This window comes from Pholcus phalangioides, unplaced genomic scaffold, assembly GCF_987345545.1.
Source record: "Pholcus phalangioides strain wild (caught in Gottingen) unplaced genomic scaffold, Ppha-v1.0 ptg000001l_1, whole genome shotgun sequence".
In the NCBI taxonomy this organism is placed as follows: domain Eukaryota; kingdom Metazoa; phylum Arthropoda; class Arachnida; order Araneae; family Pholcidae; genus Pholcus; species Pholcus phalangioides.
Window position 1 is genome coordinate 9,821,167 of NW_028301594.1, and position 14,653 is coordinate 9,835,819.

General features: G+C 33.5%; 1 protein-coding gene across 1 annotated transcript in view; it reads left to right on the plus strand.

Moving 5' to 3' along the window:
- The window catches only part of LOC149089835 (uncharacterized), a 58,691-nt gene extending 46,243 nt beyond the window's left edge, over positions 1-12,448 (plus strand). The window contains exon 2 of the transcript XR_016195112.1: positions 11,790-12,448. The gene's annotated coding sequence lies outside the window, so the exon portion shown is untranslated. The remainder of the gene's footprint in view (positions 1-11,789) is intronic.
- Positions 12,449-14,653: the final 2,205 nt, after the last annotated feature.

Here is a 14,653-nt window from a genome sequence, read left to right on the forward strand (position 1 = left end):
TAAGATTTGTAAATTAGTAATTGCTATCACCCAGCTGTTCTGAATAGCAATAATTTCTTGAGGTGGTACAAATTCTTGACACCTGATGCAATTTTAAGATAACATTGTGATGAAGGTCAGGATACAATTTTTAGTGACGAAAAATTCCTATTTAGTAATTAAAACCCGGGCTTGATGGGTTTTCAAAAGTCATTTAGTAGGAATCTACTCAGTTTTCAACTGCTATAATTCTCACGAAATGTTTTGAAACAATGAGTTTTAACTCTTCCAGATCCTGGTGCCACAAATGCGTGTGGATTGCTTTCTTTCCCCGTAGAATTTTTTTTTTCGACCTTAAGGAATTAAGCCCCGATTTAAAGGATTTTGTAAGTTTTAAGTTAGAAATATGGTGAACAAGAACTTTAGGGGGCTTTCATTAGAGGGCAGCACATAAACTTGAATTTTCAGGTGGTTTTTACCAGGAAAAGTGCCTCCGGTGAAAATGTGATTTATTACACATTATTTAGTAAGAAAATTCTGGAAAAAATGTACGTGGAGATGAATGCATCTCCTACATCATTTTGGATGAAAAAATTTGGACGAATTGAATTATTTTTCACAAAAAAGTTAAAGTGTGAAAAAAAATTGTAAAATAGAGATTTTTTGGGAAAATTCCAAGAAAAATGAATGCTTGGGTCTGAAAAGGGTAAAAACATTGTTCACTTTGCTGTATTGTTGAGATGGACCCTTTTTTTATATTTTTATTTTCACAGTCGATGTAACTAATTCAATTGTTATGCTTAACAAATGAGCATTGAAAGTACGATTTCAGCCAGAGACGATTTGATTGCAGTATAGCGCGGTATTCGAAACAGAGGGTTATACGAACTTAATGAAAAAAATAAGAGATCAGAGATTATTATATAAATATTGAATGACTATTCAATGCTACTTCTGCATATTATTGTTCCATCCTTGCGTTGTTTTTTCTTTTGTTATATGTTAATCAGATCATTTCATTCATATATAAATGTAACCCTTCGAGCTGCACAGCAAATATCACTAACCTCCCTTCCAAATGCCATATATATATTTTTAATGAAGTAGTCTTTCTTTGAATTTTTTCTGCAGGTACAAATTAAGAGGTATTGGGTGATGTGTTCTATTGAGAAATCAACATTATAAAAATTCTGGGCCTGTCAATGTTGAAGGGCTTTTAAGCGCCTCATTTTAACGCAACCCTTATTTTAGCATTGAGGCGAGATATCTCGTCAATGCCACTTAAAGGGTCGAGAGAAATAATTTAGTTTCAAAAACCAATATACGCATGAAAATTAAGTATAAACGAATTAATAAATTATGAAAAGCTTCATAAGAAACAAAAATTAATGAATGCTATATATATTCAACATGTGAATTATAAAAATTTGATTATTCATCAAAACTACTTTGATACCTAAAAATACTTTTTCGTTAGATTATATTAATATTATATTACAAAAACGTGTTTACACTAGATGTTTCTATGGACAACGTAGTTTTTTCACTAGCATAGCTTTAGGATGTGTAAAAGTCTGAATCAGATTAAGATATTTGAAATGCTTAATTTTCTCTCAATTTGAGATTATAACTTCAGATATTCTGTAAAGTAAAAGCTTTATTATCATATTATCTCCTTGTTTCGTAGAGTAATAATTAATAGCGTGCATTCTTATGTTAATGATCTGAAGTGCAATTTGAACAGCCTAATCGCACAAGAAATTTTTGATTATTTTTTTCGGAGAGTAGTGTCTTGTCACTTTCGATTAGTTGAAATTCAGGTCATCGAGATCCCTCGTGGACCAAGGAAGAAACGAACGATTACTCAAATTCCTCTCTAGCAAGATCTAGAGACAATTTAGATCCCATGAGTTCTAGATCTGGCTTGAGCAGGAACTAGGGTGACCAGCCCAAGTGTTCCAATGATACCCAGAACTTTATCAACCTATTTTTCACGGTTTAAGATCAACGTTTATCGGCATCTGAATCATCCTAGAATATGTCATTGCCTTTTAAGAAGACAAAAAAAAAACCAATTGATGAATAACTATGATCATAAAGTTTACTGAAAGACTCAGCAGGCTCCATTTTGTTACTGGGACAAGCTACCAAATATATAGACTATTATAAATTTTTTTTAGAACTTTGGTGTATTTTACGCGCATAAAAATATGTATAAAAAAAGAAGTTCATGAAGAGTTAAAGACGAAAAGTTTTCCGAAGTTTGTAGAACAAACAAAAACATCAACAAAAATTTAAATAAATATTTCGAGTATATAAAGAAAATTGTGAAAGAAAAAGAGTTTTCCCGAAACTTAAAGCTTAATGTATGGATACTTAGAACAAAAATTTCCCAGACAAGAAAATTTTCCGAACATGAAAAATGATAAATTTCATAAAAAGTGCACAAAGAAATAAAAAAAACAACAACTTATAGTCTGAGAAAGACTTTATTCTTTATTTACGATTAAAAAATAACATTACTTATATCTATTTTTTTTCTTTTTTCAACTATATACTCATGAATGTTCGTATTACGTGACTCGAATAAAAGATTTCATGCATCATTCCTCTACATGTTGATTTTCAAGAAATATTTTATGTGTTTCTCCTTGTTAAAAGAAATCTTTTAAAAGTTTTTGCAAAGTTTTTCGGATCGCAATTGACGGCATATACTTGAAACGGCTGATGTATTAACCGACGTATATATTTTAAAAATTTGTTTATTTTTCTTAGAAAATTTTTTTGCAATGGAAACTATCGTTATAAAAAGAAAATGGCTAAATGGTGGGTAGACATGCTCTACATCATTAGATAACCTAGATATATGCATTATTTTTACGAGATAAAATCTAAACCTCACATCTGAAGTTTTTCCACGATTATTTAATGATATTTCTATGAAATACATGTGTTCAATCTCAAATTAAGAAAAATATTTTCTTCTACTTATGAGTTTATAGAGATCGGGATTTTTCTAATTAATTGCGATGAAATTTTTAATGTTTGATGGAATTTTCTATCGCTCTATTGTGTGCATGACATTTAGATTATTTTGAGAGACAACTATATTCAAATTGTCTCTCAAAGTAATTTAAATATTATTATACAATTATACAAATTAATTTCATAGAATTGAAATAATTAATAGTATAAATACAGGAAGAATAAAAATACAAAAAAAAACCCCCAGTAATAACGTAAATAACGTAATCCCCACGTATTCCCAAAAGATACGCATTATCTGTCCAGGAAATTTTTATTAGTGTTAGTAGACATCCATACTCGAACCGAGATTCGAACCCAGACCGGCACTTAATTTTGTACCTGGTTTTATTATTAAAATTGAGGGACTTTTGCCAACACGGTCTATAGCAGAAAGCCTCCACGCGAAGCTCGTGACATCACTGAAGACTACAATTTCAACTATTGGATATACTGCAAAAAAAGGTAAAGATTTCGCATACGCCGGCCTGCTATATTCAATGGCTACAGATGAAATTTACAACTTCAGCTTCTTTCTGCTATAGAAGGTGTTGCCTTTGCATGCCACCCGCCATATTTGTTGACACGATTTTTACCGTCAAAACGTATGTTTACAGCAAATATATATGGACAATTTTTGAACAATAAAAAATATGTGAAAGGACATTAAAAATGCTTTTGTGGATGGTGGTTATTACTGCGTCTAAGCAATGAAACAATTATTGAACAATCACAGTTCCCACACCGGGAAGTTAGCGTACTTTCATTCTATGCAAGAGACATGGAAGATAGCTGCTCAAAATCACCTACAATATAGGTCTTGTTCTAGCCGACATCCTTCTTCGTGTAAAAAGACGGACATAATATATGAAAAAACTGATCGAAATGAACTATATGCTTGTTTTTTTTTACACTATAAACTGATTTTTAAAAATTTTATATGAATATATTTCTATCATACGAATAAATCGAATTTTTTGGTTATATTTTAGTGAAATAAAAAAAAACATGATATCTCCAGCCTAATGAAATTAGTGGATAATATTTAAGAAAGTTCAATGAATGCGGTTGATCTCCTATCAAAAAAATAGTTCATGTTTTTTTCGATTAACTTTTAATATTTCTTACCTTCAAAGTTCAACATTTTTACGATGATATTTTATGTGCTATTTGGAAGAGGAAAATTTGAATTTTTCCTAAAAAAAGAAAATTCTCGCGACTGAATGTGTACATAACCGCGTGGGCTTGAGATGTAATATTTCTGAAAAAGTTTTCGAAAGCGTAGCTTTTTCGAACGGAAAAAAATATATATATAACTTAATGGTTTGTCAGAAGAATTTTTTTTTTGAAGTAAACATTACGTGCATAAGTGCAAGTATTCATCGTATAAAACGTTTTCGAAATACGATTCATGGTGACTTCTCATACAATTTTCCGTGTTTTCCTACCTTAATATCATGCGATTATGTTTTTGGATGAGCTTCGTCTTAAGAGCTATACGTGCGGTAAGATATTCGGTGAATTACCTAACAAGAAAGCACTCGTATGCACTTTGTTGTTGCGCGGAAAAAAAACTTCACAAATACACACGTCCCTTAAGCAATTGTAAAGTCTTAGATAATGTACTTATCATTCCATAGATTTCAACAAGTTTAATGCAGCGAAAAACATGGAAACGATGCATTTAACGATTCAGAATATGAACAAAAGTTATATACAAATACAAATAGCCTAATATGACCATCAGGCTATTTATTTTTAATAGAAGTACGTTGTTAGTTTCTATTTTCGAATAACTTAATAAAGTGATAGCAATGATTAGCGATGATTTTGGGATCTAAAAATGCAGTCAAGCTTGGTAAATACCACCTATAAAATATTCGAAAAATTATTGTAATTAAAAATACAGGACGGGAAATTGTCAATTGCCTTCAAAAATAGTGACTAAGCAAAGCCACTAGGACTGAAGCAAAGCCACCAATTATAAATGAAATCACTGAAAAATTGTCAAATAGCGAGAGATGAAGCACTATTGCAATTCCCAGTGGACTGAATGTAATTTATGAAGATGAAAATTTTATATTTTTGGTCATAATTATCAAAAGTGTGCAGTCAAACTCGGTTGTAACGACTGCTCGGATATAACGTTAGTAAATGCCGGTCCCGGTCATTTATTGTTATTATTTATTATTAATTCCTTGGGAAATAACGTTAATGAGCTTTGCTTATAATGCCAATGAAAGCGCAACGACCTCGGATATAACGAGATTCATCGTTCGTTTTTTAGTTTCTCTTGTTTATTTATCATTAGGGCTAGGATTTTTATGACCTACAAACTGCTTGGAAATGGTCCATAAAAAATATATTTATGGCCTAAAAAAACGAAAAATATTCTCTACTAGAATATATATGAATATTTATTTGTTCGCCATCTACATGTCATTTAAAGAATTTCAATTCAAACCATCAGAGTATGATTAAGCAGGTCACTACGCTTCCCCATGTATAGACGATGGGGGTCAGTTTACGGGCTAATCTCAATATTTTATACATAACTAAACATCTTTAATATATCAGTAAAAATGTAAAAAAGAGGAATAAATTTAACGATTAACTTTTTATAATTAAAATTTATTATATGAAATCTCATTCTGTAAATTATATTCAAAAGCACTAAAATCTCGATGACTTTATAAAGCCATTTGGTTCTGATGAAATCATATGGTCAATTTAATCGTATGCGTGTGAGTGCTATGGTGCAGCGACAAAATAGGCTTATTCTGAAACCAGTATAAAATTTTGATCTTGAAACATCCAAATAAATTTGTCAATTTCTCTGCGGCACTATGAGACTTTCCAATCACCGGTTTCGAAGGTAAGTCCACGGATTAACAATGTGTATTACGGGTATTCATAAACTAATAAATGTTACATAAAAGTACAAAAAAAAAAAAACATGAATAAAAGGCGTTGATTATATTCGTAATGGGTGGAAAAATATTTCTGGTCGAGGTCTGGGTGTAAGATCTTATGGTCACAACTATTAATGTATATGATAATAATATTGTGATCATAATTATGATATATTAACAATATCACTAGAATAGTCATGTAATTGTAATACTCCAATGTAATTGGAGACGTTTTGCTGTAATCTTAAATTTTTTTCTCCGCTGTTTCGCCCATTCTAGATATGAATGGACAAAAAAAAAAATTATGAATTGATGCAACCCCTCTTGTGAATTTTCGTAAGAAGTATTTTAGAATTTATTTAAGTTTTCGAGGTATTTGCTGTTTCCTTAATCAATCAGTTATTTTCCCTCTTTCTGTTCTCTCATTACTCTCAGCGCATTCTGATATGGGCTCACCACCACACGATTGCTCGTGTGTATTTCGCACAAAAGAGAACGTTGACTTGTCGAAATTTGCTATTTATTCTTTTTGCGTTTTACGTGCACCTCTCCAATTTTGCTTAATTTAAGCATTTAAAACTTCATTCTGTGTTAATTTCTTTAAGAGATTTTCTGAATCAGTGCATTGCTACTTAATATTTGAGAGCTGTGAAATCTTTTATACATATATACTTCGGTCAAATCTCTTTTTTTTTTTCGGAGTGAAGCATCTGGAGTTTTAAACTAGAGAGAAAAAAAATTCTGAAACATGTTTTGCGTTTCAATTTTACAGCTTTAATCAACAATAAACCATTTTTGAAGAAATTTTATTAAATTAAAATCTATTCTGCATTTGTTTAGGGAAGCCTCGGCTTTGGTATGTTGAAGAAAAGTCGCTGCAGTCAGCGGATATTAGCAGTTAATTTCACTTTTTTCATAAACTAAACATGATAAAGAATGTTGAGAAATGAATTTCAAACATCAGGATATTTTTTTTGCACCACCACTCACAAAAATTAATTTTTCTATAAAATGACTTTGTTGAAACAATAATTTATTTCTTTTAATAAAAATACCAAGAATGAAATTCAGAATGTATTTCTAAATTTCTGACACATTTGAAGGAAAAGAAATAACTGCCTAAAATTCCCTGGAGAGCCACGGAATTTCTGAACGAAAGCTGTTTTGTAAAAGGCTTAGGTTCAGGTGAGGTATACTGCTACTTGAATCTCCACATTGGAGCACCTTCTAAAAAGAAAAGAAAGAACATGCGTTGAGAAGCTGGGGTTTATCCACTCTTCATCTTTTAAAATAAGGATTGAACGGGTAAAGTTTTTTTTTTGGGGTTTTTGGCTCACGATTTTTGCAAAACGCACCAGTGTGCGTTGAGGAGATAGTGAATGTTTGTGTATAAAGTTCTCGTATAATTAGGCCTCGGAGTTCAATTGCTCTTATACACGGGGTTCTTGAGATAACAACGATATTTTTACTCCGAACAACGACCACTTTGGACATGGAGTCGGAAAAAAATGAGCATATCGCTGTGAAAAAATAATTTTCAAGCTGATTTTTTCTCATGGGAGTTTTTCCCTTGCAAACTCTACAAAAAAAGAATCTTTTCTTTTCCTGGATATAAATGCCAGATGGGCAGAAAGAAGTGAAGTGCCGCCGTAGTTCCTTCATACAATATGAGGTTTGAGATCGCGGGCCACATCAGATAACTCCAAGGGCTATATTTGGCCCACCTGTCATGAGTTGAGCATGTATGGTCTAGTTGATCGTGGGTGGAAATAAAGAATTATTTTGGTGTTGTTGGTACACTATCTTGGTCCATATCAGTTTTGGTCCATATCAGTCACCAATACCAAGTCGTTTGTGCTGTGTCCTTTCTCAGCACTGCAAACGAAAATTTTAAGATGCTAAAACAGCACTGATAGCAATGTAGATCGATTAACAGTGCTGGAACTAGATTCTTGGTCAGCCGTGGCAAGAGCACATTTTGGTGCCCCCCTCTTGCAATGTTGAAGGAAAGTTGAATGGATGAAAATTGCACCCCCTCTGGTCTAGCGCCCGAGCCCCCAGACCCACCTCATTCCCCCTCTAGTTCCAGCCCTATCGATTTATCAATTATTATAATCTTACAGTATCAATACAATCATATATATATTCTAATATAATCAATTATATATAATTACATTAATCAATTACAGAACGGATATAATCATTATTCGTTATAATTTATATATATATATATATATATATACAGTTTGTGTGATTTATATAACATATATAATAATAATCATTATTATATATGTTATATAGATCACAAATTTTTTCAGTGTTTTTTTTCCAGACATAGATCGGACATTCTCAATAATGGCTATTCCCAATAACGGCCATTTTTTCCCGATTCTGTTGGTCACCGTTGTTCGGGGGTTATACTGTATACGAAAAATCTGTTATACCTAGTAACCCTTCATGGTTTTGCCTTATCGGAAGGAACCCCTGCATTGGAGGGGGAGAGGAGGGGTTGCCACTTGGTTGTCGTGTAGCAACTTTCACATACATTCCAAAATTTTGAAATCAATAATATGCAGTATATATAAATTTAAAAAAATCATAATTTTTTTTAAGGAGTTAAGGGCCCCATGCCCACAAAAAACTCCCATAAGGCAATATTTCGAGACAAGTAACCCTAGTTCTGTGACACTTTTTTTAATCCTAAAATAAATCAACAGGACCGCTACCGGAGCGGTCAGAAACGACCGCTCCGGTAGTTCTAGCGTTAACCTGTAAAATTTCAGGAAAAGGACGAACAAAAAACAACAAAAACGACCATAATACCGTCGATAAAAAGTATACCGGATCACCATGAAAATCAATCAAAACGCTCGAAGGCACTATCATTTTCGAGAAACAATTCGGACATAAAAATGAAATTCTAGCCCTTGAAGCTACGAAATGGAGATGAAAACCTAAAATATTGGATATTCATGAAAGAATATGCATTAAAAAAATTTCCCCATCGGAAAACTTATTTTTCTCTTATAAAAGTCATTAGCTTTGAAAAGTTTGATGTGCGATGGAAATATCAAAGAAGAAAATCTCCCTATGGCCAAAATGATCGATTTATACCCATTTCCCCCTTGAAAAATATGCCTATCCTAAAGAGAAAAAATAGTAACCAAATTTCACAGGAAAAATGAATTTTTCTTTTGGAATTGTTAAAGATTTGAAAAAAATGAAAATAAATCGGTGATTTTTTTCCATTTCTAGTTGGTTACGATTAAAAAAAAAAATGAAATTGGTGAAAGAGGAGGAGTGGAATCACAAAATCGCCAGCATCGCATTTCTCTGTTCGGCCATTACTCTTCTCCCAAGTATTGATAAATGATATATCCTACGGCAATGACTCGAGATATAAACGACCAACATGTTCACGATTAATATTTCGCTGCGATAAGAGAAAAAAAAAACGAAACAAATTGTTTTTCGAACGGCAAAAGATTTATTTCAAATAACGGGAAAAAGAAAATCACATCGAGGTGATGTCCGATTTATTAATTCCAAGATGAAATTAATTTTTCCTCCGTAGAATTTATGAATATTTTTTACCTATGAATGAGAAAGTTATCGCTTATATCAGTTTGCAAAAATCGTCATGTTTCATTAGTGAGTTTTATGAGTGAATCAATGATTTTATATACACAGTCGAGTCACATTATTGACATCATCTATTCTGAGAACATCAGTTCTGTAATTGAAAATAATATGCATCCAGTTCTAAATTTTTGGTATTAAAGATGGGATTTTTGAAAGATTTTGCGCCTGTGGTTTGCGGTTTTCTTATTTTAAAGTTTGATCACGTTTAATGCTTAATATCTTAAATTGGTACAGAATTTAATTTTTTTTTCTGTTTCTAATTTTCCTGTTATTTTATTCTAACATTATGATTGTTTTAAATTTTGCTATTTTTTTATTTTAAGTTATTTCATTTTTTAATTGTAATTTTTGGTATTTTTTATATTTCATTTTTTTTCATTTTTATTTTTCATGTTTTTTTCATTTTTATTTTTCATGTTTTTTTCATTTTTATTTTTCATGTTTTTTTCATTTTTATTTTTCATGTTTTTTTCATTTTTATTTTTCATGTTTTTTTCATTTTTATTTTTCATGTTTTTTTCATTTTCCAAGTTGTTTTTTTGTTCTGATATTTAGAATTAGTGTTTAATATTTAATTGGTAATTTAAATATTAAATTAGTCTAATATTAGAATTATATTATACGTGCCATACACTGGTGTAAGAAATTAAGAGAATTTGCAGACTTCGTCGATTATCTCTAGAACTACTGTACCGATTTTAATGAAATTTGATATGCACATACATTGATACAATACAAAACAAATAACCATTCAATAATTGTAATACACACGCATGATCGTGCGTAACACTCGTTGGAATCGGAAGGTACAAAACAGCGGTTGCAGAATAAACAAAAAAATTTGTTAATAGGGGGTATGGTCCCCTCTTACAGATATACAGGTCTCGCAGCGTGATTTCATACTTGAAATAAGGCAGTTTATCATTTCCTGCGGCAATTGGTCCCACTCGTTCAGCAACGCTGTTTTCATTCCCTGGATGGTTCTCGGAGGGGGGGGGGTTGCGAGTTGCAATTGCCCTCCCCAGAGCGTCCCAGACATGCTATATAGGGTTAAGGTCTGGAGATCTGGCTGGCCAATCCATCCGGCGAATATCCTCACTCTCTAAAAAATCGTCGAGCAGAAGAGCTCTATGTGGCCTCGCGTTATCGTCCATTAAAAGGAACTCAGGGCCAACTGCACCCCTGAAAAGGCGAACATAGTGCTTCAAGACCTCATCCCTATACCTCACACCAGTCACAGTGCCTCTTTCAAAGACATGGAGAGGTGTGCGGCCATCCAACATGATGCCTGCCATTAAAGCTCCTCCGCCATAATGGTCGATTTCGCGGACATTGGAGGGTAGGTAGCGGGTCCCTGGTTCTCTCCATACGAACGTACGGCGAGAATCGGTGCTTAGGCAGAACCGGGACTCATCAGTGAAGAGAACGGTCGCCCATTGATCCATACTCCAATCTCTATGCTCTCTGCACCATGATAAACAGATTCTCCTGTCCATAGAAGTGAGCCGGACGCAAACATCGGGTCTTTTTGCAAACAACCCTCTCTCATGAAGTCTTTTGGAAACAGTCACCCTTGATACACGGGTTCCTGTTGCTGCATACAAGTCACGAGAGAGCTGAGAAGCTGTAGCACTCCTGTTACGCCTCGCTATAATCGACAAATGGCGATCTTCTCTGGCCGTCGTGGCTTTTTTACGACCTGGCCCAGGCTTTCTCTCGATGGATATGGTATCCTGGAACTGTTTCCATAAGTTACACACGACGCTGGGCGTTAAATTGAATTCTCTACAAATCTGGACTTGAGATTGGCCTGCTTCTAGCCTCCCCACAATTCGCCAACTCATTCCATCATCTAAACGTTGGTGGTTACTAATTTTTACTGTTACAATTTGAAATTAACCGATTGCTGCAAAATAACACCAAGAAATTCGCCAAGGTGGGCTAGCGAACGAAATGCGTCTTAACTTACGCGCGCTTATAAAGCCTGTTTCTCTACTGGTTCCGCCTACACACACGTGTACGCTTACGCATTTGACGTACAAGATTTGCATTTTTGTCTAGAAGAAGTGGGTTTTACATTCAGTTTAGTTCTTTTCATGAAATTCGATAAAATATGCAAATTCTCTTAATTTATTTCACCAGTGTATGTCAAACTACTCCTCATCCCTCTTTTTTCGCATATAGGTATCTGTTGACAAATTTGTAACAAATTTTTGATTATCTTCTTTGCAGGTTTGCCATGAAAAATTACTAGAGGAAGTCTGAATGAGCTGAGATAATGAGGAATGCTGTGAGATAAAAATAAGCCTAGCTGACACTATGGGGGAGAATTCAAAACCCTGTCCAGAATTCAGCCACATATTGCCGAAAAAAAGTGGGAACTTGATGCTGCTTTCCCATTAGACACAGCCACTGAAGAGGAGGAATGCGAGCCCAAGCTTTCAGGATCTCGAGAGTGCCCACCAACACTCCACAATAAAAACACCATGAATACAGCTCGTAGGCATTATTCGGATCAGTATCGGGGGATAACTTCGTGCCGGGGGATGATAGTGCCAGGCCATATTTTGGAAAGGTAATGGAAATTGATGAACGATCCACTATAGTAAAGGAACAGAAATTTAGGAGATGTCCAGACATATCCCAGACACGATTTGGTATAACCCCAGAAAAATTGTGCGGAAATTACATCCACCAGTTAGCGATTGACCTGCTTTCTTAGTGGACATGAAGCTCGAATGATGACATCCTCGTTCTTTTGCTGTTACTTTTCTCTTTTTACATTCATTTTCTTAAAAGTATCGAGTGCTTAATATGCGCACTATATTTTTTCTACATTGAGGAATGCTGTAAGTGTATTTGCATTGAAATAAAAGTTTTGTATTCACTAACTTACTATTCCTTAGACTTCCTGTTAACCATCATGCTATGACAACTCACCCCTCCATTGGGGTGTGTGAAGTTACCCACATCTAGACGGAAAAAAGATGTGGAATTTTACAGAGGGTTTGCTTATTTCCACTTTAAGAGGTATTATGAGGATAAATAAAATTTATACAACCCTGAAAGGATTAATAGTGACAGAGAAATCCCTAATAAAATTACGTAATCCCCAAAAGATACTCTGAATTATGCCAATATAAGTTTATTAAAATTTGATCGCTGAGATGAACTTTGTGTGAGATACATGAAAAGTGTCCCAAAATTTACATAAAAGGCTTTCTTTGGCACAGGCACTTGATGATGTAACATGATTCAAAATACAATCGAACCACTTTATAGCATCCTTCAATTTATTGCTAAACCCCACTTCACGGCAGAAATTTTCACTAAACAAACCTTCTATGTTTATGAATTATAGGTGTTCAACCGAGATTCAATATAACGGCAAACTCATTGTAGCGCCAGAATTCTACGAGACAAATGATGGTGTTGTATCGAGATTCGATTGTAAATGAAATCCTAATTTTCATTCTCATGTGCATGTTGACATATCGGGTGTCTTTTTCTGGTCAGTGCGACTTATCGGAACAATACTTGTAATATCCTCTTTGCCTAGGTTCGGGCATGGATGTCTACTAACCTAACACTAACAAATCCCTGGACGGATCATGCTGATCCCTTGGGTATACGTGAAGATCATGCTATTATTATTATTATTATAATTTTTCATCATAAAAAATCTCCCATACAGACAGTCCCTACCGGATCTCAATCCGATCATTTATTCACAGTTTTTTATTAATTTAAAATATCTTTACGGACATTGTCCACCCTGTACCAAGTCTAGATTGTTACTTGAATACGAACAAAATTTCCTTGTAAATTCAATATCTGGAAGAAGAATGTTTGACCATATTTAAAGATACCTTCAAAAACACACACAAACTGGATAAGATTGTAGAAAGTTTGTTCAAACATTTCAGTCTCAAGAGTATTATCATTCCATTGAAATTTTTTTCTATTCAAAATAAATATCCGGTTCTTTTTTAGCGTTATTGTAAGGTACACATACGTATTTTCATTCTGGAATTGCGTTTTGCTTTGGAATCGTTCATATTTTCAAAGTATGTGTGAATTCACGGGTCATCATCCCAGACTGAAAATTTATTTCGATTCGATTCTCTGATCTCAAAGGAACGTTTTTTTGCTTCTGGGAATCAAAAGGAAAAGGTTTTCCTTTTTTACTTTTCCCGAGTTTCCGTGGAGAAAATTGAATTTGTTCTCAGAGGAGGACTTTTGCGCTTCCTTTTTCTTTTCTCCCGAATGTCCATCTCTATTGCTTCTTGGCTCTGATGAAATGAATATTTACATTGACCGATTCACGAATTCGGACAATATTTCTCCTTTGAGGAAACACGCGTACAAGTACGAAATCGAATTGTGAATTTTACTCTCTCTTCTTTTACATTCGCGATTTGTTAAATAAATTCTCTTGTAGAAATGAATTTAACCAATAGAAATCGAAATTTTCACCGGCTTTGAGGTGTACAAATTGTGTGTATTTCAATTACAAAATGAACATTTTCATTCATAATAATATTTCAACAAAAATTATTGTGTAATTGAAAATAATACGCTTTCTAATTCTAAATTCTTGGTATTAAAGATGGGATGTCTAAGAAATATGGATTATATAATGCGCCTAGTTTGCGGTATAATTTTTGAGTTTGATTATATATTTCATACGTAATTTACTGGAAACGTCATCTGTTTTACTAGCGGTTATGCATAATACCCAAGCATCGTTGGTAAATTTGATAAATACTAAAAAAATATCACTTTCACCGGTTATTATGCATATTACTCAAGTGTCGTTGTAAATTTGATAAATATTTTAAATTTACCGGCTTTATCTGGGATTATGCATAATACCCTAGTGTAATAGGTGAATTTCATAAATAATAAATGCGGAAAAAAATTCTAAATGAGTCTAGCATGTGTGATGGATATAGTCAGACCCCGATGTATAACGATAAAAAATTCTACGATCGTATCATGATATAATGATATTACGCATGTATCAATCATCATGTATAGTAAGTACATCATACAATGAGATTTATCATGTTTACCAACAACGCGACGCTTGGGTT